General features: G+C 40.1%; 1 long non-coding RNA gene across 1 annotated transcript in view; it reads right to left on the bottom strand.

The window, feature by feature from the left end:
* Positions 1-17,969: 17,969 nt before the first annotated feature.
* LOC141570042 (uncharacterized) overlaps positions 17,970-26,180 on the bottom strand; it is a 56,137-nt gene continuing 47,926 nt past the window's right edge. Inside the window, exon 3 of the long non-coding RNA XR_012493793.2 lies at positions 17,970-18,250. This is a non-coding gene — a long non-coding RNA (uncharacterized LOC141570042). The remainder of the gene's footprint in view (positions 18,251-26,180) is intronic.

The raw sequence follows: 26,180 nt of genomic DNA, 5'->3' as shown, positions 1-26,180 counted from the left end.
CTCGAATCACCAGGGCTTCTATTTCTATTTCACTCACCAGGTTAGAGAACCTTTCTGTCATTATATCTTCAAATAGATTTTCAATTCCTTGCTCACTTTTTTCTCTTTCTGGTGCCCTTGTGATGTGAATGTTTGTATGCTTGATATTGTCTTAGAGGTCCCTTAAACGCTCCTCAATTTGTTTGTATTCTTTTTTCTTCTTGCTGCTCTGATTGGGTATTTTCTGCTACCTTATCTTCTAAATCACTGATTCGAACCTCTGCTTCCTCTAATCTACTGTTGATTCCCCATAATATAGTCTTCATTTCCATTATTGTATTCTTTATTTCTGACTGGTTCTTTTTCATGTTTTCTATGTCCATTTTTATGTTTTCTGTCTATTTGTTAAAGTTCTCCCTGAGATCAGTGAGCATCCTTATAACCAGTGTTTGGAACTTTGCATCTGTTAGATTGCTTGTCTCTATTTTGTTTATTTCTTTTTCTGGAGCTTTGTTCTGTTCTTTTATTTGGGACATGTTTCTTGTCTCCCAGTTTTGGTTGCCTCCCTGTGCTTATTTCTATGTGTTAGGTAGGGCAACTATGTCTTCCAGTCTTAGCAGAGTGGCCTTATGCAATAGGTGTGCTGTGGGACCTAGTGGCACAGTCTTCCTGGTCACCTGAGCTACGCACTCCAGGTGTGTCCCTTGTGTGGGTTGTGTGTGCCCTCCTCTTGTAGTTGAGCCTTGGTTGTTGTTTGCATGTCAGTAGGAGGGACTGACCCTTGGGCTCACTGGTTGTGAGGACTATCTGTGACTGTAGTGGAGGAGCTGTTGTACAGGAGCTGACCCTACAGAACAGGATGTGCCTCAGCAGGGCTCTGGTGCCTGCCCAATCTGCCACTTGGGTGTGTTGTACTTGGAGGCAGCTGAATGATGTTCCAGCTCATTTTGAAGCCCCAGGACCACCTTGATGGGGATCTGCTGCAGGGCAAGTTCAGCCACAGCTGTACCCCACCTGAAGCTACCCAGCAGGAGCCACAAAGTAATCCGCAGATGGCTGCCGCCCATGCTGTGCTTGGAAGCACCTCACAAAGCCAAGCTATGAACCATGGCTGACTGCTAGTGCCGGCTTAGGGCTGCTCAGTCAGAGGTACAGGACATGCCCAAGCCAGGTTCTGCTTGTCTGGGTTCTGCAAGCCTTTGAGAGACCCTAGGAAAATCTGCAGTTTATACAGAAAAGCAACTGGAAACAGCTTGGGTGTGCCTAAAAGTTGGGCTGGGTGGGGTCTCGAATCACCAGGGCATGACAAACAAATGGTGTTAGTGCTAGAGACTCAGATATGGCATCCACCTGTGTCTGCGCGCAGGGAAGAGGGAGGGCTCAGCAAAGAAACAATGGCTTCCACCAGTTCTTCCATCCAAGAGAAAGCTGTCCCTTCAGCCCCAGTTCAAAGTTAGACAACTCAGTTCCCCACCATATGCCCTGCTGCCTCTCCAGCCACTGCCCTAGTGCTGGAGCTCAAAGTGAGTGATTCCATTCGTAGGTAAGTCCTTGCACGGTCACTTTATGAGGAGTGCCTGGCACTCTAACCACCTTTCATCTCACTCAGCCACATTCTCTGCTGGTTTTCACAACCAGAAATTATGGGGACTTCTCTCGCTGTCACTGGAACCCTGGGCTGGGGAGGGGCTGGGACTTCTCACTCCTCTGGGGGGAACTTTCACAGCCAAGATATTCCTCCCAATTTTTAATGGTCACACGAGGGTATGGGACCAGCTTGTTCCATGTCTCCACTCCTCCTACCAGTCTCGAGGTGGCTTCTTTGGTATGTCCTTAGTTGTAGGGCTTTGGTTCAGCAAAATTGTAGGCATTCTCAGTGATGGTTGTTTTGTAGTTTAGTTGTAATTTTGATGTGGTTGTGAGAGGAGGAAAGCACAACATTTGTTTACCTACTGCATCATCTTGACCGGATCCCTCATTTTGCTTTTTTCTTTAGTATATTCTCTAAATGTTTCTATAATGAGAGCTTGTTGGTGATAAACTCAGTTTTTGTTTCAAGGAAAATATTTTTATTCTGTTCTCATTCTTGAGTTCACTGAATATAAAATTCCAGGTTTACAATTTTTTTGTTGTTGTTGTTCTCAGCAGCCACTGCATTCTGCATTAGCTGTTATTTATTAGAAGTCTTCTATCCATTTAGTTGTCATTCTTCTGTGGATAACTTGTCTTTTACCGTGTTTCCCCCAAAATAAGACCAGGTCTTATATTAATTTTTGCTCCAAAAGACACATTATGGCTTATGTTCAGGGGATGTCATCCTGAAAAATCATGCTAGGGCTTATTTTCAAGTTAGGTCTTATTTTCAGGGAAACATGGTATGTTACTCTAGAGTGCAAAATACCTTCACTACCTTTGGTGCTGTATGGTTTGCCTACATAATTACAGATAGGAGGTCAGCAGGCTCACTGGATTTGCATTTCGAATAATGATCAGCAGTTATCTCTTGGAATCCTGAGTCTTCCCATGTTCTGATTCTCTCCAATTTGATGTATGTTAGACGTTCTCAGCCCATTGTCCATGTTTCTTTACTTTTCCTTCTTGTATTATATGATCTTTTTCATTTTTCTGGTCTACATTCAAATAACTCTTCCTTCCTTCCTTCCTTCCTTCCTTCCTTCCTTCCTTCCTTCCTTCCTTCCTTCCTTCCTTCCTTCTTTCCTTCCTTCTTTCCTTCTTTCTTTCTTTATTTTCAGATATATTTACCAGTTCACTAAGTTTGTTTGTTTAGACTGACACACACTTGGTTTTGAAGTCAATTACTATATTCAGTTTTTAATCTTAGTGACTTTTTATTTGTAAAATTTCTCTAGGTTCTTTTTCAAGTCGGTTTCATCATTGTAGCAGTCTCTTAAGTTTTGCTATATTTTTTGACATTCGTATGTATTTTCATGCCTTCTAAACTTATTTTATATATTCATGTTGGAAAATTAAAATATTTCAGGGCTTGGAATCCAACACTTTATATTTCAATGTGGAGCTTTAGGGTACTTTCCTCTCTGGAGAATTCATGGTTGCTTCCTCCAGGTGCCTACATGATACATGGTTCTATCTTGGGGCGATTTTACATTAAAATCACATTTTCCTTTCAGCCTGACACGCATTGTAGAGTCTATCTAGCTCCTCACACTACCAAGGGCCAGCTAGAGGTGATGGGGCTTTCGTCCCTGCTGCCACCAGAGCCGAGACTGGAGAAGCAACTGTCCCTGCAGTCTCTATTTCCAATTGTGTTTCATTTATCCACTAAAGATCTCACTCTTCAGGTTCCCACAGTGGAATTGCCCTGGGGACTGAAGAGAAGGGGTGCTGACCTCCCTTCTCACTTTGCAGAAGCCCTAGGCTGTGTCTTGTCCCCATGCTTGTCCCATGCCTGTGCAGGTCACTGGGGTCACCTGGTACTTAGAGCAGCAGCTGTTGGTTCAGTGCTTCCCTATCTCATGGAACTCTGCTCTCTCATCATGGTGGGGGTCTCTGAAGGTTGCCCTTCCTTCCTGCTAACTATGCATTCATGGAGGTTTTTAAAAATATAAGCCAGCATATTTAGTTTTCCAAATAACCCTCTCTCTCCTGCCCTCCCTCCCCCATTCTCTCTCCTTTTCATGTATAAGTGTATATATAAAATACTTAATGTTTTAAGTAAATATTTTCTTTGAATATTTCAATCAATCTTCCATCATGATAAATTCTCTTTTCAATAAAATTCAGTGTTATTTTAATTAAATTATCCCAAGTATGATTTTGCAGGCTGTAGTTATTTTAAATTATGTGCACATTATATACATCTGGATTTCATATTTCTTTCTTTATCCATTTAAAAAAAAAATGTCTTTCAGGCACACCATAGAAATGATAGCAGCAATTGCATGTGTTAAAATGATTACACCAACACACCAAGATCTTTGCAATTACTATTAGAGCAGATTATTTTACGTTAAATTTGGATCAAAATAATCTAGAAATTCTTCTTTTTAAGGGACATTTTATATAATCAGTACTATAGAATATATTCTTTTTTACTTATTTGTACACACACCCACATACAACCTCACATGTTTTCTAAAGTATTTATTTTATGTTATCCTAGAGTATATTGATATAAACCTTTCACATAATTTTACGTAATTACTGAATCATTCCAAACACACCAAAAATGTGGACAGACATGCTTATGTATCTTCCACCAAGATACAGTTTGCTTCATTTCTTTCACACATGCGCTCGTACTGTCTCTCTGGATCCCTCTGTTTCCCCCCCCCCCCCCATATCTTTGTATCTTCCTTAAGAAATGAAATTGAAAAGATACAACTAAAACTTCACATGATCCTTTCACTCCCCTTTGCATCCCAGAATCAACCGCTGTTTGGGATTAAATTTTTACCTTACCTAGATTTTGTCTGTTTTTCCAGTACATGGATAAGCACCTATAAATAATATACACAGCAGTGTTTCAAAAATTTATATACAGTTTATTCTTGTTTATATCTTTTTGCAACTTTGTTTTCTCCACTGTAGTTCATATTTGTGAGATTTGGCTATGTAAGTATAGACTGAAATGCCACTGTGTTAATAAACCAAGCTATTATATATTCACCTTATAAGTGACAAATAGTTTCTACTTTTGCACTTTTTCAAATACCACTACAAAGAATAGTTGTGTACATGTAAACTAATGACTATGTACGAGATTATTTGCTAAAGTCCAGGACTACTCTAAAGAATGGCTGGTTTAGAATGTGTGCATTTCAGCATTACCAGGTATTGCAAAGTTGCTATCTGAAGTTATTGTACCAGTTTTCACTCCCTGAAACAATGTACAGCCATTTCCTCCACTTGAGCCAAAGTGTTACCAGATTTATTAATCTGTGCCTGTATTGTGGGCATTTAATTATATTTCATTACAGGCTTATGTATATTTCTCCGATTGCTAAGGAAGCTGACCACCACCTTTTATGAACTTGTTAGCAATTAGATTTTTTAATTCTGTGATTCTCCTTTTCATCTATTTTCCTTTCTTCTATAGTTTTTTTTCTATATATTCATTGATATTCAATATAATCTTTATGATAATCTTTTCTTGCTTATGTAAGCTAGACATCTTTGTCTAATGTGTGATTTATTTAGTTTGTTTATATCTTTTTTTCATCGAGGTGTTTTGAATTTTAATCAAATCATATTTATCAACCTTCCCCCCCCCCCTTCATAGTATTTGGTTCCTAAGATTTACCTAAAGTAAAATTCTCCTTCCCCAAATGTCACAGAGATAGATGTTTTCCTACTTTCACTTCAAAATTATTATAACTTTTATATTTATATTGAGACCCTCAGTCTATTTGGATTTTATTTACCTGTGCATTGTGAGGTGGAGATCTAATCTACTGGGTATGTCAATGAATAGCCAGCCCCCCACAAGAACTTGTGAATTGTCCCTCCCTTAACTTCTAGCACATCTGCACATGTTTCAGCCCCTTATGTGTATGTGAGGAGCCCCAGTGCCTAAATGAGTCCCTTTCATCATTTCAGTTTGCGGTCCATTGGTCTATTTTTCTGTTGCTCCCCCAAGATGTTTGTTTTCCATCGCATTTTACTAAGTATTGATACTCTAAAATGAGTCTTCCATTGCTCTTTCAAGTGTTCCTAACTGTGTGTTTTTATTTCTTTGTTAGAAAAGCAGTGTGGTAAAGAGTTTAGACTCTTGCTCTGACATTGATGCTCTGACCTTGGCCAAGTTGCTTAGCCAATCAGTTCCTCTAAATGCAGGTGATATCATTATCCCTCAGAGTTTTATGGGATCAGAGTTATTGTGTTTAAAGAACTTAGCAAAGTGTCTGGCACTTTGTAAATGGTATGCAAATATTAGAGTTTTAAAATTATTTTCCTGTATTTTACATGGATATTCCATGTGTACATTTACATGCGTCTTTTATGAAGCAGATGAGAATTTTGGTTGGAATACCATTAAAATTATATGTATTTGGGACAGTTATGAATAGTATCTTTACAAAATCATTCTTACTGGATGTGTATAGGATTTACTCCTTGTTCATTTAGATCTTTTTTTATACCTCTCAATATTTTTTATTCTACCTAAAAGTCTTTCACTTAGTTATATGTATTCTTATATATTTTTGTGCTATTAGATTCTCTTTTCAAATCATGTTTTCCAGTAGACGTACTAGTGTTTGCAAATGCTGTTCACTAATACACACTGATTTTGTACATTGCCACAATGGATAAAATTATCTCACTAGTTCTAATATTTTTTCTGTAACGTATTTTTAATTTTGTAAATGTAAAATCATAGATTTGGTAAAATACTAAGATTTTACTATTCTTTTCCAGTGTGTATAACTGTTATTCCGTTTGTGTGTATTATTGCATTATCTTGAAACTCCAGGTGATGTTAAATAAAAGTTCTGGTAATGGACTTGACTTGTATTGTTCCTGACTTATAGCAGAAATGATTCTAAGGTTTCACCATTAAGCTTTATGATTACTGTAGACTGTGGAATGTAACATCTATGAATTAAGGAAAGCGATCTCTTCTAGTCTTCCCTAAACCTTCTGAGAACACCCCTCCTCCCACCATGTATAGATGTTAAATATTATCAAGATTTTTTTTTATTGTAAAAGATGATCATATTTCAGTCTTCTGAATCTATTAATGAGCTTGTTGATGTGAAAGGTGGTTTGTTGCTGTTGTTGTTTTTGGGGGAGTGGTTCAAGATTGAGGGATTGTGTGCAAGGGTAGCTTTTCCATCAAAGTAAAGTTCATTCAGGTATTACGTTCATTTAAATACACAACCATCAATTTATTGAACTGAAAAAGTCAAACTTTCAACCAGAATCTAAAGGTATATTTATAGCTTAATTAATTAACACCTGTAAGGATTTCAAACCATGTCTATAAATGTAATGTATTAATTCATTTTTATCACCTCAATTACCTGGTAAATTTGCATTCCTAAGCTCACAAGTAGATATTAAAAATAATAAACTAATAAAGATGCCGATTTTTAATTTATCTTCTCTGTTTCAATAGCATTTACAAATTTAACAAAATTTCAAAACTTAACAAATTAAATTTTTTTCACTTACATCATTTTAAATTGCAATTAAAATGTCAACCTATTATATATTGTAATATGCTAATAGATGAATTTAAACACTTAACATACTCATGTTTTTAAAAAATTTTTATCAAAATTGATTCCACATGTTAATTTACTTTGTCTCTATATTTAATAACTCAGGGTAGATAGGTGTACTTAACCATTAAGGAAACAATTGTGTCATCTTACAGAATTACAGCGATACTTTTCCAAGGGAATTGTGGGCCTTCCCCAAGACAGAAACTATTCATTGTTAGACCTGGAGCTGTGGATATCCAGGGTTATTCTTCTTACCCCCAGCACTCTAGTATTAAGCCCTTTTTAAGGACACAATGTCATGCGTCACAGGCAGGGTCTGTCATTTATGAATAGTCCCATCTCCAAGTTTGGTTACAGCATTTCAAACATTGTGAGTCTCCACTTATTGGACGATTACTTCTGTCTAGGTTTTCCATATGTTTTCTCGCCACTTTAAGTAAGTCAATGTTATTTGGTAAATGTGGGCTATGTCTCTTTAACTAAGCTCATTCTATGAGAGTGGAGAATTGATAGCATATTTACTGTTGACCCATACATAGTTTGAAGTTATCCAAATGAGTCATATTGTATTATCATTTTTTAAACAGTTCTGGAATCAGTGTGCTAATTCTTTATATAAGTTTTTTTACATTCATAATTCAAAGTGAGGTTGGTCTAGAAATTTCCTTGTACCTACCATCCTTCCTTGTTTGAAATCAATGTCATTTTAGCCTTAATTTATGAGTTGGGGAGACTTTCTACCTTTTTTTTTCTCTCTTTCTTGTACAGTTTGTATAAAATGGGGACTACATTCCTTGCAGGTTTGGAAAGTATTGCTTATATCCATCTGATCCTTGTATTTTATTTATGGGTACATTTTTATCTACTCATTTAATTACATTGGTTTGAAATCCCATTTCAATTTTCTATTTCTTCTTTTATAGTTTTTGTAATTTTTGAAGTTGTCTATTTTATGTAAAATTTTAAATTTATCAGTATAACTTATTCATGTAAAGTATATTTTTTATCTTTAAGTATATGAGTTACATAATATTATTTAATTTCTTTTGTTATTTACATATACCTTTATTTTTATTCTTTAAAGTTTTCAAAGGTTTCTCTATTTTTTAACCTCTATAAAGAAAAAAACTGTTTCCTGACTCTCTAGTGATACTCCATTGTCTAATTAATTGTGCTTTCATGCTTATTATGCTAAACATTCTGGATTTTGGTGTTTACTTATGGTAACTTAAAACTATTTCCATTGAAAATTTTGCAAGTCTTGTTTTCTAATATTTGCATTTATGGCAACTTATTTTTCTCCAAATGCAAATTTGCTGTATTATACAAGACTTCTTTAGGAGGTTCTTATATTGTTTTGTAATAATTATCTTATTATTACTATAATAGTATTCCTTGGTCTACGGATTATTTACCAAAAAAATTGTAACTTCTAAATTATGATTGTGGTTGTTATTATTTTGGATTTCTTCTACTAAGCAATCTATGTTTACACTAGAAATTGTCGCTCTCCAGGTGGTATGCCTTTTTTTTCTTTATCATTTTACTTTCTATGAAGATGTTCTGTTTGGTTTTGGTGTTTGTTCCCGTCCCCATTCCCTCTGTTCTGCTTTTCCAGACTCTTATTGGCTGGATGTTGAACATTTTTATTCTGTCACATGCATGTTCATTTCTGTCATGGTCCTCCTGCTTGTATTTTTGGCATGATTCTACATTATGTCCCCAGCTGTGTTCTTCCACATCTCTCTTTATATCATACCTACTTTTAAGGCCACCCATTCATTTTTAATTTTAAAGACTATTTTTTTTCTTCTTTAAGTTTTAGCAGGTTTCACTAATTCTTTTTCCATTGTGTCTTTTTTCTCCTTAGTGTTTTGATCATATTTATGGCACTTTAACTGTATTCCTTTAAGAATACATTTTCAAATTTCCATTTTTTAATTTCAAATCACTGAGTTGAAGACGTGATTTGGTTTAGCGCTGAAGAGGCTACCTTTCTTAGTGAGGACCCTCATGGCCTAGGCTGTGAGCATCTCCCATAAAGGGTTTTGATTTACTTTTGCCAAGAGCCCGAGGCAACTCACTGGCCTGGGAATAATTCTTCTGTTCATGTCTTAGTGTTGTGGTTCTTGGACCTTATAAGTAGTATAGATACATGTTCTCAAAACATTCCAGGTGCAGGCTTATGACTACAAATCCTACTGACCTTTTCTTTTTTCTTCCCTAGAGCTCAGGCTGAAAAATACCTCAGTGTTATCGTCTATATATGCATTCCATATCATTTTAAATGAATCAAATATGTTCTGATACATTTATCCATAATTTCATAATATTTCTTGCAAGAGGGTCTTCCACTTATCATTATATTCACAGTGCTGGACCTAGAAATCTACATATGTGCCTTACTCCAATTAGAAGCTAAAATTATTAAAACTGCTAGAATATCTGAAGTATTAATTAGTTACTTATCTCTACTATGCCCCAATGACTAATGAAATTCTAAAATATTTTATGTTATTCCATTCCTATTTCATTTATATTAGCATAATGGTTAGCAAAATCTGTTTATTGCCCTAGCAATAATGTTTGGGAAGCCTCAATTAAGCAATTATCTATTTCCTTCAGAAGCAACAAGAACTAATGAAATAGCTGTCTACTCTACAGATACAAAGGGTCATTTTATATTCAGTTATTCATGTAATACTAGGATGCCCCACATCTTTATTAGTACAAGCTAGAATAGTATTAATGTGTTGTCACATATTTTGATTATTATGTATGAGGCATATGAAAGTCAGGGTATACAGCCACTAAATACTACAAAGATAAATTTAGAAAATTAGCAATTTCCCTTATTTAAGAAAGCTGCATTTTCACAATAACTTTATAACAATATAGCAACATATATATATATATATATATATATATATATATATATATATATATATATATATATATATATATTACTGTGTTAGTTCCCAGGCCTGAGAATGCATGAAATAGTTGTGTGTGTGTGTGTGTGTGTGTTTTGTGTGTTTTTTGTTTTGTTTTTTTAATTCTAAAACATTTATTTTGGTAAGTGAGGAAGTCTTACTTTTTAAAAAATGGGTAACTATCTAAGTAAATATTTCCTTTCGTCACCCTGAGATATTATTTCTTGCCTTTGGCCAAACCAGTCCTTATAATTTCTCTTTTGAATCTTTCTAAGTGTCAAAACCACAGTGGAAAATATGTCTCAGAGCTAGTGGGAGCCTAGCTTACACACGGGCTTAAGCCTTGAGTCAGAATATGATGGTGGAAGGAAGAACTAAGTAGCACGTGAGGAGAACACTCCTTCCTCGTGGGAAGGCCCAGGTGCAGCTTCGCCTCACTCTCCGTAGATTTGCTGGCTTAGCCCTTCATTCGCTTACACGTGCTTTTCTAGGATAAAGACAGCCAGTAGCAGTATGTCCGCTAAGCCCCAGAGTCACTGGATTGTTGACCATCTTGATGTATATAGAAGGACAGCCTGGGCTATGGACCGGCAGTTCCCGATCCTACTCTCCTCTCTTGAGCCTCTGCTATCCCTTGTGTGTATTTCCTCCTTTGTCAATATACTGCTTGTCTATTTGGTCTTGATGTCTGTTTACGATCCACAGCCCGTCATGGCAAGCCTCCCATGACTCCAAGAGCCACAGCCTCCGAGGGTTCCAAGTTCTAATTACATTCGTCTCTCACCACAAAAAAAAAAAAAAATAAGTAAATGAATTAGTTTGTCCTGTGTAAGCAATTTGATAAGACTAAAATATGTAGTCAACTGTTTCCCAACTTTTGTTAACTCCAGTGATCACTTATCGTTGAAATGTACCAGCATCCTTTCTTCCCAACTCCTGATCGTGGGGACCCACAAAAGAGATTGACCAAGACAGGCCAATGACCAGGGTGGTCACTGAGAAATAAGAGATGCTTATTTCTTATCCCAGAGCTCTGAGAAATAAGAAATGCTATAAAGAGTCAGAATTAGAGGTTACATATAGGCCATGTAAATACAAATTTGGAGCCAACAAGATCAGATCAATGAGAAGTAAGATTGGAATCAATGAGGGGGTATTGTTGGTAGAGAGAGGAGTTGCCAGGAAGGGGAGCATTTGCCTCAAATAATTTTGAGCTGAAAGGAACAATATGCAAAGGAGAGTCAGCCAATTCTGGGAACGGACAAAATTGAACCAATTCCTGTTTTCAGACACAGCCTGAAATAAAATGCATCATTACATTTAGCCAATATTGAAAATAAGTTAAAATAATGCAATTCTAAAATGGTTCTTTACCTACACAATGAGAAGCTGACCATTTTTCCTTCTGGTTTAGTACAGATATATGTGATTTACTCACATTCTCTTTGTGCATACATTTTCAGTTATGGTTTATTTTTTCATTGCAGTAGCAGGGTTCCTCTATTTCCAAGTTAAAGAATGTGTATCCCACCTGATTTCCTTTTCATGGATTGTAACCTCCCCTCCTAACCCCAAAGCCAAGTTGAGTAGAATTGACAGTCTAATCCAATGAGAAAGAAAGTTGCATGTCCTCAAGTATGTAGGTAAACCATACTTGAAGAATTACATCAAAATGAAGACTACAAAGTTAATTTTGCTTCATCACCAGCTTGGTAAAATTTGTGAACTCGTGTAATACAGGGAAATCCCTTGGCGCTCTGATGGCTCCTAAGATTTGCATCTGGCGGTAAGTAAGCTACCAATGAATACTAGTTAGAATCGCTGATTCAAATATAACAGCATCTGGCGTTCCTTGAATTCATGCTCCTTTAGAAACACGAATAGTTCAAAGAATTGAGAAAAGAATGTTCATTGTTTTAATTTGGGCTCCCCAGAAGCAGACCCTGAGACAAGAGGTTAAGCATAACCCCAGGCACGACTTGTCATTCTTTACTCATTTGGCTGATTCCTTCCATCCCGTGTCATGCTCTAGCTGGAATGTAATGTTAATAGTGAACAAAGAGCTAACACTATTATCTGCAAATCACTGCCATGGACAGAGAAAGTATGCATGTTGTGGAGAATTTAAAGCTAGAATTTTCTTGGATAGTATACAATTCAGAGAATGGGGACTTAAATGTAAAAGTTATCACCCAGGAAATAGTCTTGTAAAAATAGACATTGCTGACACGTGTGTGTGCCAGGCATAGTGTGTGAGCAGTTTACAGGCATCAGCACATTTGCTCAACCATGTCAAGGAATCCTGGGAACATGCCTGTCTTCTCTGTGGGAAGCGCAAGCGTGAAAGGGAGCTGAAGGGGAGCTGTCTGAGCTCACGCTCTATGCACTTAGCCAGTTCCAGCGCCCTCGTGCTTTCTCTGTTGTCACTACTAATTCTTGCTCTCATGCCCTGCAAGCAGCCAGCTCACTGAGGGCAGCGCTCTCGTCTGCCTCCCTCACTCCTGCACCACTTGCACTGCACCCAGCACAAGCACGATGGAGAACAGACGTGTCAGCTGATCACTCACACTACAGAGCTGCTCATCCCCAGCTGTATTTCTGGCCAAAGAAAGACGAGTTGGGGTCAGTTTTACTGGCTGTTGCATGTTTAATCCTCCCTGCAAAGCTGACTCAGTCACTAGGCAGACCATATTTTTGGATTGCCATGTTTACCAATGTGAGCTGGGGCTGCATTTTAACTTATAAGTCTATTGTGATCACAGGAAATACTCTTTTGGTTCTCAGTCAAAGACCAGTTTTCTATTTGAAATTTACTTTCCAATTTCAAGTATATTTCATTGTCCTGGAGAGCTTAGCATTTAGGGTGATCCAGATTTCTTTTATTTGCTCCGTGTTCCACTCCAAATAACCTTTGGAACTCCCGTCAGACAGACTGCTTTGGTGGAAGATGTTCTGATGGGAAAACACACACACACACACACACACACACACACACACACACACACACGATGGGTTCACGTTGTCCATAGAACCTGTAACTCATACTTTTATCAGTTATGGTGTTTATGTTATTTTCTGTCTTTTCCAGTGAAACTTATGGGAGGAAATGACAGCAATGGAATGTTATGTTGTCCCGGTCCTAAAGTATTTTCTCAGGCTGCTGCTGGTGATGACTCTAACTTCGAGAGTAAATGTTCTGTGAATGAATTGTGCGTGACTGTGACTACTCAGGAACAAAAACGAAGAGGACGAAGAGAAGGAAGACGGCTGGGAGAGTGGGTGCCCCATGTTGGGGGTTGCCTTATTTATAATAAGCAGTTAGCAGGCCAGAGGTGTGTCAGCACATTGACAGGTCCCATTCCTCTCCTCATTTTTTAAAAAATCTCTGTGACTAGATTTGGTGATTAAAGGTCAGTATGTAGATAATAAAGTAAATGAGATTTTAAAGTAAAAACTAATATTGAAAAAAAGAATTAAGAAGGGAATTATACAGAGGTTGCTTTTGTTATCGCCACAAAGGAAATGGGATTGTTTATAGCAGTAGATGTTGAAAGCACAGTGCTTACTATTAATATCTACGACCATTACCTAATAGATTAGCTATTTTTGTTTCCAACGGCAGCTCCTAAATTTGTCCAATATTAAATATTTTCCTTGGAGGGTATGATGTAAGTACAAAAACATCACATGGTTGATGGCCTGTTTAACAAATACAATTCAGTGCTGGTGAAATCCTCAGTTACTAGACACTAGAAGCATATCTTTCATGTTTCTCCATTGGCTTTGTCTCCTTTAGACATCACCTCTTTCCCAGGTCCCTCACCTCCTAGAAATATCAGCAGGAGATTCTGGTAGAAGCGTCTTTCTTTGTCACTGGCAGGGTTAGAGAGAGACAGTGCAGAGTGCTGCGGCAAGGACACAGAGACCTGACATGGGGGATCTGGCTCATGCTTCCTCAGGGGCAACCTAGATGCAGGGAGTGCCCCTGCTGGGCTGCTGTGGTCTGAGAGAGGGAATTTGGCAGCAACCAGGGACATCTTGCCATCAGAGTGGAATTTGATCATTTTTTTTATAAAAGGGTTTTTCTTTCTCTTCCAGACACGTTCTCCCTCCAAATCACCAGCAGGAGAAAAGACTGGAGGAGGAAGTGAAAAGGCAGTGGGGGGCTGAGAACTTTTGTGAAAGGCAGGAGGGTGGTGTGGGGCCAGGAACCATGGGGAAGCTGGGCTGTTAGAAAGAAAGTGATTCTCAGCTCAGTCCTGTCCTTGCCTGGCAGGAGGCAGGGTCTTTGTGCTGCGGAGTCTGATCCCTTCCTCTTGGCCTGAACCGACACCTCTCTCAGTGTCTGCCAAGATTTACACCAACCATGTCCAAGTCCCCTCCAGATTGCTACTGGAAACACTGCGGTTATCTTGGATAGGCTTCCGGTAAGAGGCCCTTCTCGCCGGGTCTCAGTTGGCGCTCTGTGAAGACCCAGCCCCACCTGTCTTGGTCAGCACTCAAATCCCAGGATCTGGGCAGTGGCTGCCACATGGCACAGAGCGCACAGTGACCACCTGCTGAGTAAATACATCCATGACCTCACGGATTAGAAAGTCTCTTTGGTTTTAAAGGCAGACAGTATACCTCCTCAAAAATGTTGTAGGATGGGAAATTTTTCTTTTTCCTCCAGCCATCTCAGGTTCTCTGGCTAGAACCTATAAATTAGACAGACAAGAGGGAGATAAACAAGAGAAAAACCAGCAGAAATTATCATGCACATCACTCATAGATAGGACCCCTGAGTGAAGGGTGTGGCATCACTAAGTCACTCTCAGCCTCAGTCTTCTAGCAAAGAAAGCACCTCCCTTTCTTCCTGTATTTTTTTTTCTTCTTTGACTGTGCACTGACATTGAAATAGGGAGTATAAATCAAATCTCCTAGGTTTTCTCAGACGTGGGTCAGCAGACAGCTCTCTGAATAATGGACTAACAGGAAGTGTTAAACTTGGTAGAACAATCGACATACAAATGTAGGCTCAGAGATAATTTATATGGTATCTGCATGACAGCCCCGCCACATTTACACGATTAGAATAGAGAAAGGAAAAAGAGGAAGTAGTGAAAAAGGCCAAACCTTTCAGGGTCAACCATGAACTCCAACAAAGCTAAAATTGCCAACTCATTGGACATCCTTGTCTGAGTCTCCTTTCTAGGTGTCTATGCTTGATTTGAAGTCATTTTTAAACGTGACAAGCCCAGTCCACACAGTTCTTTGGGAACAGAATGCAAAAGCTAGGGTACTCCCAGCTGCTGTGACAAGCATGCACACAAACATGGAGGCCTCCAAAGTGACAGAGGTCAGTTTCTTTCTCAGGGACTGTGCAGAAATAGGTGTTCCTAGTTGGTAATGGCTCTCCTCCAGGTGGTGATTCAGAGATCCAGGGCCTTCCATCTTATGGCTCCACCTACTTCAAGGCTCAGCGCTGCCATGCTCCTGGGCATCACGGAGCTTATGGGGAAGAGAGCAGTGATGACTGTGCAGGAAGAGTGTCATTTTCAAAATAAAGGGCACGAAAGGTGTGTGCTTCACTTCTGATCACCTTTGAGCAGTTGTAAATTTGTCACACGACCACAAGGAAGCCTGAGAAATATGGCCTTGCCATATTCACAGGAAGAAGAGGAAATGGCTGGTCTCTGGCACTAGAAATACTGGCCCTGACTGTATGTGAAGCATTCTTAGACCTCCCCCTACCCTTTGACTTTACCACCTGGCACAATTAACAGCAAACTTGAGTATTTGAGAATCATGGATGTTAACAATTAAAATAATAATATTACAAACTCTCATTTTCACATAAAAATGAAGTCTAGAAAGACACAATAAGTCTTTCAGGGCCATATAACTTAGCTAGTGGCAAGGACAAAATACTTTCTTAATTTATTAAATTTATAGCTTAATGTCCCTTCTGCCACAATTCATAATTCAATATTGATTTTCTTTTTTGGCATAAGCACTTTTTTTAGAATTATTAAAATGAGCAATCCTGAATCACCAGTCATTTGGGAAAACATAATAAAAACTTAGGGATTGTTTCTTTTAAAAATGTACTGATGAAAATAAGTGAACTGTTGAATAGCCATGATTCACACATCTTCAACTCTTTTGTAGGAGAATATAATGTTTTTGAGTGCAGACAGTCATGTTCTTAGCCTACTCACATTTTCAATACATCACCAAACTTGTAGCAAGACCATTTATAAACATAAGAAATGGGAAGATAAATATTTTCCTCTATGCTGATGATACAATCTTAGAATCTGTAGGACTGACTTCAAGAAGTAAATGAAGTTAATGGCCACTTATTGTCAGCAGGGCTTGTCCAATATCAATCATGCTAAAACAACATTGTCAGTTTTTGGCAGATATTTTTTAGTACAAAAATGAAAAAACATTAAACTCTATTCATGAAGTTAAATCATTTAATTAGCTTAATTGGACTTTATAGATGACCTCCTGTTAGGTTCGCTGAGATTCAGCACTATTCATTTACTGGTTAAAAAAAATATATATTTGTTGATAATCAATTAAGTGTCAGGGAACATACTAAACACAAAGTTTATGTCTAAAAGACTGCTCTTCTGTAGAAATTATTTTGTTATGTATTTGCTTCCCTGGTTCGTGTTAGATGTGGAGGGTTGATGATTCCTCTTTTCAATGAATTCAGAGCCAATGAACACATTTGTATTTTATGGTCCACCATGCTAAGGTGCTGTGGGCTGAATGTCTGTGGCCCTCAAAACCCGTATGTTGAAACCTAACTCCCAGTGGGATGGTATTTGGAGGTGACCTGTTGGAAGCAATTAGGGCTAGATAGGGTCCTAGATGTAGAGGTCCTATGATGGGCAAGTGCCATTATAAGAGGAGAGACACCTGAGCTCTCTCACTGTGCCATGTGAGGACACAGTGAGAAGGTGGCTCTTCACAAGCCAGGAAGGGGGCCTCACCAGCAGCCAGATCAGCCAGCACCTTGAGCTTGGATCCAGCCTCCAGATTGTGGGAAACAAATGTCTGTTGTTGAAGCCACCCAACCAGTGGTGTTTTGTTATAGCAGCCTGAGCTGCCCAAGACATGAGACTTCTATGGAATCAGGATGGGACATGTAACAGAACAAGAGGCACTTCCTAGAAATGTAAAGGTCCTGTCTGACTGATTACTGGATAAAAACGAAGACTCACCATCGAAACAAAGGCCCAAACCAGTTGTTAATCTTTATAACAAAATGCAAATGTTACCAAGACCACATTCCTTTTGTTTGTTTGTTTGTTTGTTTTGTAATATAGCTTGATCCTACTATGAAATGTGAATTATGAAACAGAATAACATAATCTCAGTTTGGTAAGTGAAAAGATAATTTGATTAAAAGGATATATAGCAAAATGTTAAAAGTTGTGATGACTAGGTATCATAATTATGGGTGAGCTTTAAAATCTGAATGGCAGGTTTTAGTTTTTCTCTCGTCACTTCTCTAGAAAAATACCTGGGGCCAGAGTGGTTCTCATCATTTGTGCCTCAGTGCTTCGTGGGCAGCTGAACTCTGTGAGACACAGTGACAATGAACCCTACAGAGACAATGGTGAGAAAATCTGAAGTCCATCTCTGTGTGACAGTCTGGGGCTTTGTAATTCACAGATTGCATCATTTTAACCTTACAGAATGTTCCAGCTACAAAAGTGTGTTGTTACCTTGATTACTGTGTGATGGAGGGGTGGGTGCCCAGAGGTACTGAATCATTGAGTTGGAATACAACAGTGTTTCATGGTGCTCTGGACTCAGAGTACCCTCGACTTACAAGCATGGTTAAAGATTTTCTTTCAAATGTTTTTATTCCTGTACAAAAACAACATATCGCATTGATTGCTGCATTTAATGTATGACATAAGATTAAAATTGTGCAGCATGGCAGTATTTTTCCCCCCCCGTAATCATGAGCTCTGTGACAATGACTGGGAAAACACGCACGTGAAGCCCTGGACGTTCTGATGGTGGGCGACACCACACATCCCTGGAAGCCTTGCAGCAGTGGGCCATCAGTGGGGTGTGGGGAGAAGGGCAGTGATGACGTTAAGTATACAGGCTGTTCAGACATTCCACCTATGAAAACCAGAGGACAAATACTTATTAGTACACTTGTTTTTTTTTTTTATTTCTTATCCCATTTGTAAGGGGGAGCATTTGATTGTAACTTAGCACAATGATGTTTGGGCAGTTCATTTTAATATTTAGTAGTTCTTAAAGAGTGACTATTATGGACAAAATTATGACCCCAGTGTTCAGCTGCTTCTCCAGGTTAGTCAGATATTTTGAGTCTGGAAACGCAGCTGGGAATTATACCAAAACGAGATTTTGCGTGAATTATCTAATACTTTCCCATTTGTGGCCAGGCCAAAAGTGCCATCAGAGCACCAATGTGCTATGTTGGCTTTTCGCCCGCACTGAAACATGGAGGAATGCGGTCAGAGTTTCAGTGTCAGAATCTTACGTGGTGTTTTCTTCTTTCTTTTTTGGTAACGGGCTAGAGTGGTTGGAATTCAGGGTGAAATCTGAGGTCTGGTTTTCTTTCTTGGCTGCACTGGATCAGTTATCCTTGGCTTATTTAAAAGGAAACATCAACTTTCCAATTTACTCTCTAAAATTGGTTGTTGTAGCTCCCTGCTGGAGTGGAAAGGCACCATCTGTTTTAATAATACTGACGGTGGGAGAGGGAAAAGGCTGTGAAATGCCACTGGGAGAGCTCTGAGCCATCTCAGCTCCATTTGGAGAAGTGTGCTAAACCCTCCGACCTGGGAGAGGATTAGTCAGCACAGACTCATTCGAGTGGGGAGGATGGTCAGAGCTTCTGCCCACCGGCAGAAAGCCACCTGGATTCACAGGGAGACGGAGGAGGAGAGCAGCGAGGGTGAGAGACGTATGATCCCATGATCGGGAGGTCAGCCAAAATGTTTGAAGGTTTTCTGTTTTTTCTGTGTTTTTTTTTTTTTTTTTTTACATCTGCATGTTGTTTTGTTTGGCCTTTGATCATTAGTGGAAGATGAGAAATTCTCACCACCATCGTAAGCCCACACCGAACTGAACCATTACTCCCCGAGCACTAGACAGCACCATTTCCTTGTCCTGACACTGAAACAAAGATTCCATTTCTCAGCTTTGAAAACTCTGCAAGCCACTCGCTCACTCACCCACAGGATGCTGGGTGGACCAATGTGTACTTTACTGGAATGCGTATTTAGAAACTGTCACACACACAGATACACACAATACACACAACCAAGTATACACTCAAACACACACATACATACCCAAACACGAAAACCTATACCGCACACACCTACACACAAATACACAACCAAACACACACAGATAAATACACACACACAAACATACACATACACATAAATACACATAGAGATACACAAATACACATGCCTGCTAACACATATACAAATACACACACATACGCACAGTATATACATACACACACATACCCACACATTAGTCAGTGCAGTAAACACCCATACACACACAATCACACAAATATGAAACATACAAAACCCACACATTCCTGCATGTGCATATATGTACACAGTCAGGGGTGTTTGGGAGATCCCCAGCTGTCCAGGGAAAAGGGTCCCAAGTTGTGTCAGCACCTTCCCCAGGGAAGCAACTGTTGTCCCATTTTGTTCCATTCTAATGGTCTGAATATATGAACACCTCTGGAGTCAATCTGTGTAAAAATGTGTTTTAACTTTATAGACCCTGCCTCTCAGACCAGTGCTGATATTTTAAAGTAATCCTTAAAATGCCCAGGAGTGACTTTGCAAAATTTCACCAAGTATTACAAGACGAGCTTGGAACAGCAGGTGTGATGCTGCAAAGATAAATGTAATGCTGTTCTGGCGTTGATTTCTTCAGCGTCTTATCAAGTGCCTTGTTGTGGCAATAGTCTTTGTCTGTTTCCCTCTGCTTAGGGAGATGACGCCATCCTCAGACCAAGAAACCGGGACACAATTACAGCAATCAGAACAGCATGTGTGTAACGGCTCGGGGCTCCTCTGGACTGGACCCTGCCTCTCTGAGCTGAATGTGAGTTACTGGATTCCTAAAAATACCCCCTGATATGAGTCATCCTCCTCAGCTGAGGCCCTGGAGGATGTTCTCCACAGAAACAACTAGGCTGGGAGTGGGCGAGTCCTGGAAGGAGCCTTCATCAGCCGTGCTCTGTGGTATCTTCCTCGCTCCCCACTGGCGCTGAGCTGGGCTCCCTGGGTGACTTGTTGACAGATAAGCTTCTGCAGAGATTCAGCTCTTCCTCCCACACCGGTACCCGACGGGACATGTCATTGTGCCAAAGGAAGGGGCTTCAGGTGTACTGGCACTCAAGATTTTCTTTCTCCCAGATGAGGGAAAGGAGGGAAAACCAGAGTCAGAAATAAGAGGTGGGACATTGTCCAAGCAGACCCTTTCCAGGCTCCAGGACTGAAAGTCAGGCCACAAGCCTGCCTGCGGTGGGAGTGTCCAAGGGGGATGTTCAAGCCACCCAAGGTCCCTGGGAGTCCGGGGAAGGCATTGGGTCCCTGTGCACCCCCACTCCTGTTAGGTACCCTGCAGTGGGCAGAGTCCCCTGAGCCCCTACCCTCAGGGAGTTACGCAGATGGTGCTTACAGTGCATAAGTTACCACCCTCTCCAGAAAAAGTTACACCTTATTAGAGAATCCTGGAAGACGTCAGCAGTTGCCAACAGTCTTTAACAGCAGATTTTAGCTGTGAGCGTGTATTTGGGGGAGAGGAAATGAACACTCCTGAGATTATACAGCATAAGTGACCATGAGAGGTCAGTGCGCTCACCAAGGTATCCCACATGTTTCAGACCCTTCTTCAGCATAGGTGGGTCATACGTGATAAATCCAGCCTGATTGTGAGTGTGGCCATAAGCCAGTGCTCTCCTTACAAATATAATATTTAGAGGCACATCGGCCACTTCACCTTTAATAGAATGGTTTAGCCTCTGATTCTCACAGAACAAGTCTCTGGAATTCTGATTTAAAATATTCAATATTCCCTTGTTCCCAGTTCAGAGACTACGAACTATATCATGATTTAAAAAAATCAGTTGGAAACTCATGTGTATGATTTAGAAATTCATCAGGCTAACCTTTCTCAGGTTACAAGGTTTTCTAGAGACTGTTTAAGAATCTATAGTTTTGAAACATTTAGACCAAAAAACATGTCCATCGCTAAGTAATCTCAAGATTTAATGGTCAACAATTTTTAAAAAGCAACTGATTGGTTTTTTCATAGCATTAGAATTCATATATAAAATTCACCGTTTTAATCTTCTTAAAGTGTAAGACACCAGTGACCTTTAGTACATTCCCACTGATGTGCTATCATCACCTTTATCTAGTTCAGAACATTTCACCACCCGAAAGAAAACCCTGCACCAATTAAATATTCACTCCCCCAGCCCCCTTCCCATAGCCCCTGGCAGCCACTAAATTTCTGTCTCTATGGATGTGCCTATTTTGGACATTTCATATAAATGGAATATGTAACTGTTTGTGTCTCACTTTTTTCACTCAGCATAGTGTTTTCAAGGGTCATCCACGTTGTAGCAGGTATCAGAACCTCACTCCTTTCTATGGCTCAGTTATACTGCATCATGTACAGATCCTGCTCTTGTCTGTCCCTTCACCCACAGGCAGACATCTGGACTATGTTCACCCTTTACTGCTGTGAACAATGCTGACATACGTGTTCATGTAGGCATTAGTGGGGCACCGGTTTCAGTTCTTGTGGGTGCACATCCACAAGACGGGTCGGATGCACATCCAGAATTGCTGAGCCGTATGGCAATTCTATTTTTAACCTTTTGAGGAACTGCCAACCTGTCTCCCACCGTGTTGAAGTGTGAACACAGTGGGTTGACTCTTGTCTGTCTTCACAGGTGAGTGGCATTGCGTGGAAGACTCTCCAGCTGTGGGTGTTGTTTGCTTAAACCCACCATCTCCACCGCTTCTTCAGTGGTAGGTTTCTTAGAAGGAGCAGCCATATGCCTTCTTATCCTTCACATTCCCATCGTCTACTCAACTCATGCCAATCTTCTACTGTGTCTGTGCCAAAGAGCAGTTTCTTGATAAGATCCTCAGACCATCTTGGTGTCTGTCTTGGTCTGCTCAGGCTGCTAGAACAGAATATCATAGTCCGGGGGGCTTACAAACAACAGGCACTTGTTTCTCACGTTTCTGAAGGTTGGGAGTCTGAGATCAAGGCCCTAGCCGATTCAGTGTCTGGTGAGAACCCACTTCCTGGTTCATAGAAGGTATCTTTGCACTGTGTCCTCACGTGGAGGGGATGGGGGGCTTTCAGGGGGCTCTTTATAAGGGCACTGATCCCATTGTTGGGGCTCCACCCTCATGACCTCATCACCTCCCGAGGCCCTACCTCCTGACACCACCACACTGAGGGTTAGGAGTCAGCATATGGATTTTGGGGGGACACAGCATGTGATCCACAGCAGATTCCATATCTGTCCCCCTGTTTTCGTCTTCCTACTCCTGACCTTCCCACAGGGTTGACCCTGTTGATCATGCCCTTCTTAGAGCACACTGTTCTCTGGGCATCCTTGGGGTGGCACTCCAGGTTTTTGCTGTGTTGTTTCCTTCCAGTTGTTCTGTGGCCACACCAAACACTTGACCACTGTGTCTGCTACCAACTTCTGTTCTCCTTTCTCCATGCTGAGTTCAAGGATGTTGTGTCCCCTTAGTCAGTACTCTCCTTAAATCATCTTGCACATGTTGCTCGTTGGTTGCTTTGGTGACGTGTGTATGACTGACAATCCGTCTGCCTCCCATCATTGAGAAAACAGTTCATCCCATCTTCCTCTCTTTCCATCCCCCAAATCCTGGAAAGTGAGGGACAGTCAGGTGATGGGAAGAAGAAGAGTAAAGACATGTGGAGAGAAGGTTTGGGAAGCATTTCTGTTTTGTTACTGCCAGTGTGAGCAGTGCTCAGCAGTGCTCTCCAGTGATCTTGAGTGTTTGTGCAGAGGGCCAGAGAAGCCAGGCTTTCCATACAGTATTCATAATAAACAGGCTTCTGTTTTATAAAATAGTTGACTTACTCTAGATATGATTCACTCTTGGGTTTGTCTGAATGGCAAAGTTACCTAGACTTGGAGTCACTGGAACATCAGTACCAAGGTAAGCTCTGCCGAGTGGGCAGTTCCTCAGCCTCTCTCGGCAGCCTTGTCTTTTCCTGCTGCAGAGCGAGACAGATTGGGCTACATGTTCTCTCGGGTGTCAAAGAAGGGTTTTGGCCAAATTCTTGCAAGCAAGCAAAAGAAAGAGAATCCTTTTAACTTAAGCAGAAAAGGAATTTGTTAGAAGGGTAACAGGTAGTTTATAGAAATTACAGGAAATTGGGAGAATGAGTGAAGAAGCAGAGGAAATCAACTCACCCAAGAGGTAATCTGTTAGGTCTAGAGATTGGCCCTGGTAACTTTCCCCATAATGGACCCTCATATTGCAGTCACTTGGGAATAATTCTCAACAGTCACTGGCTCCTTGTGTCTCTTCTTTAAAATAAAATTTTTAAAAAAATCCTGGTTTCAGGCCTGAGATTGGCACCCATAGGCCATATACTCATACACTAGTAACTGAGAGGGAGGAGAAGTGCCACCTCTAGGCTTCTATTCAGAGTGGGACTTGGGACCCGGAGGCCACAATGACACCAACGGAGAGACTCCCGAAAATGTGCATGGTTTTGTAGAGCTGGGAGGGAGATAAATACTCACCAAATTGAGTCATGTATTGTCGGTAACAAATGTTCCTACTCAGATTGCTGCACACGGTGTTGAAGACTTAAGTTACTGGGTGTCCAGGCAGCACTGTGAGATGGGGAGAAGGCAGGAAAGGAGAAAGGCGTGAAGTCTGGAAAGTAAAAAGTGGGGAAGCGATAACAAGAGGAACAGAGTTCTCCAGAAAAATATTACTTACTTCTCATTTGGGGCTGAGCCAGGTTTTGAGGAGCCTAAAATTTATACAGTTCTTAGAATCCTCTTTAAAAAGAAGAGCAAAGTCATGAATAAAATATTGGTACTAAAGTGAATATTTGTTTAGAATGGGAAGAGGTATCCTAACAAGTTACTGCAACTTGGGAGATTTGGGACCTTTGCTGAGAGCTCTCTAGGCAATTTAGCAGCACCTACAAAGAAGCCCCTCCACCCCCCAACCCTCTGACTCCCAGCCACACCATCTCTCGTAGGTGTGCATGAAGCTCCACAAGCTAGCAGGGAACATGCCTTAACTCTTCTCTCTACCCCTACTGGAGGGACAGGACCCATTAGGTGTTCATCCAGGCATTCATTAAAACACAGGGGTGAGGCTGCAATCCCGTGTCAGCACTACTGAGGGTACAGCATTGAACAACACAGAAACCTGTGCTAATTAACACACCAGTAGAGAGAAACAGACTTAAAAAGAGGTGGGGAGATTTTGATGTTACAGTCACTCTTCCATCCAGCCCAGTAAGAAGAAAACCCTTCTTCTTACAGACCTTTGCTAGAGTTGGATGTCCTGTTGTATAAGAGATATCTGTACTTCAGACTTATAAAAAAGGTTTTGTATGATGTTGATTCTATTGCATAAATAAAGCCAGAATTTAAAGCCATAAACTAAAATACATGGACTCTCTCTGTGTATGCACAGAGGAGACATAGGGAGGCAATGTGAAGACAGAGGTGGAGGTTACAATCATGCATCTACAAACCAGGAGATGCCAGGATGGCCAGCAACGACCAGAAGCCAGGACAAGGGCTAGGATCAGATTCTTTCTCTGAGCCCCCAAGAGGGAACAAAGCCTATTGAGCCTTCATTTTGGATTCTGGCCTCCGGAACTGTGAGAGAATCAATGTCTGCTGGTTTAAGGCACCCAGTGATAATTTGTTATAGCAGCCTTAGGAAATGCATGCATGTGAGAATGAATGGATTGTTTTTCTCTATGAAGTCAATGCATGAAGCAACCAGAGTTTTCAAAAGAGAAACACTTCTTCACATACAACAGAGATTATTGAGTATCCATCTCTTGCTCTCTGTTGCTCATTCATAATTTAATGGGTGTGCATGTCCATTCTCGTAAGGGGTTTTGAGTTTATCTTTATATGGATATCCAGAGATGATTTTATATACCACCCAAACCAGGTAAAATAGAACAAAAGAGAACAAAACAGAAAATGGGCAAAACAAAACAAAAAACACAGATTCTAAAGGTAGATCAAAAGATGCAACCAGGGCTTGTGTGTTTCTCTTTGTCCCTTTCTCTTGCTTTGTTATGCTACTTTGCTTTCATAGCACCACAGAATGGCAAGCGCAAGTTTGAGTCATTTTATACAATGAATTATAAATCAAGCGCTTAAAATCTTTGACACCAGCTGTGTATTCATTTGAACATTATGCTGTTTAGACTGTCTTAGCTCAGGCTGCTGTAACAAAATACCATATACTGGGTGGATTAAACATCAAACATTTATTTCTTCCTGTCTTAGAGTCTGGGACGTCCAAGAGCAAGGTGTAGACACATTTGGTTCCTAGTGAGGACTCTCTATCTGGTTTGCAGACTGTGACCTCACTATGTCCTCACATGGAGGAGAGTGACAGAGATAGACAGAGGTACAGAGAGGCAGAAAGCCAGACAGAGACAAAGAGACAAATATCTCTGCGGTCTCTTCTATAAAGGCACTGATCCCATTCACAAGGGCTCCACTTTCTTGACAGAATGATTTCCCAAAGACCCCACTTCCCAATAGGATCACATTGGGAATGAGGGTTTCAACATGAGAATTTGGCAGTGCGTATTGAGTCTATAACACAATGTTAGTAAAAAATATATATTTAATTTGTCTCTATTAAAAGAATGGAATCATAATCTGATTTCAGTGTTTTGCAATACAGTATTCCACACTTTAAACTCTCCTCTTGTCCAAATTTGAGGCAAGAGAATAAATAATCTATAGGTAAAAATTCATTGT

Source organism: Rhinolophus sinicus, chromosome 1, assembly GCF_057876585.1.
Source record: "Rhinolophus sinicus isolate RSI-liver-muscle chromosome 1, RSI-T2T, whole genome shotgun sequence".
Lineage (NCBI taxonomy): Eukaryota > Metazoa > Chordata > Mammalia > Chiroptera > Rhinolophidae > Rhinolophus > Rhinolophus sinicus.
Note: the sequence above shows the minus strand (reverse complement) of the source record. Positions and strands in the feature narration are given on the sequence as shown.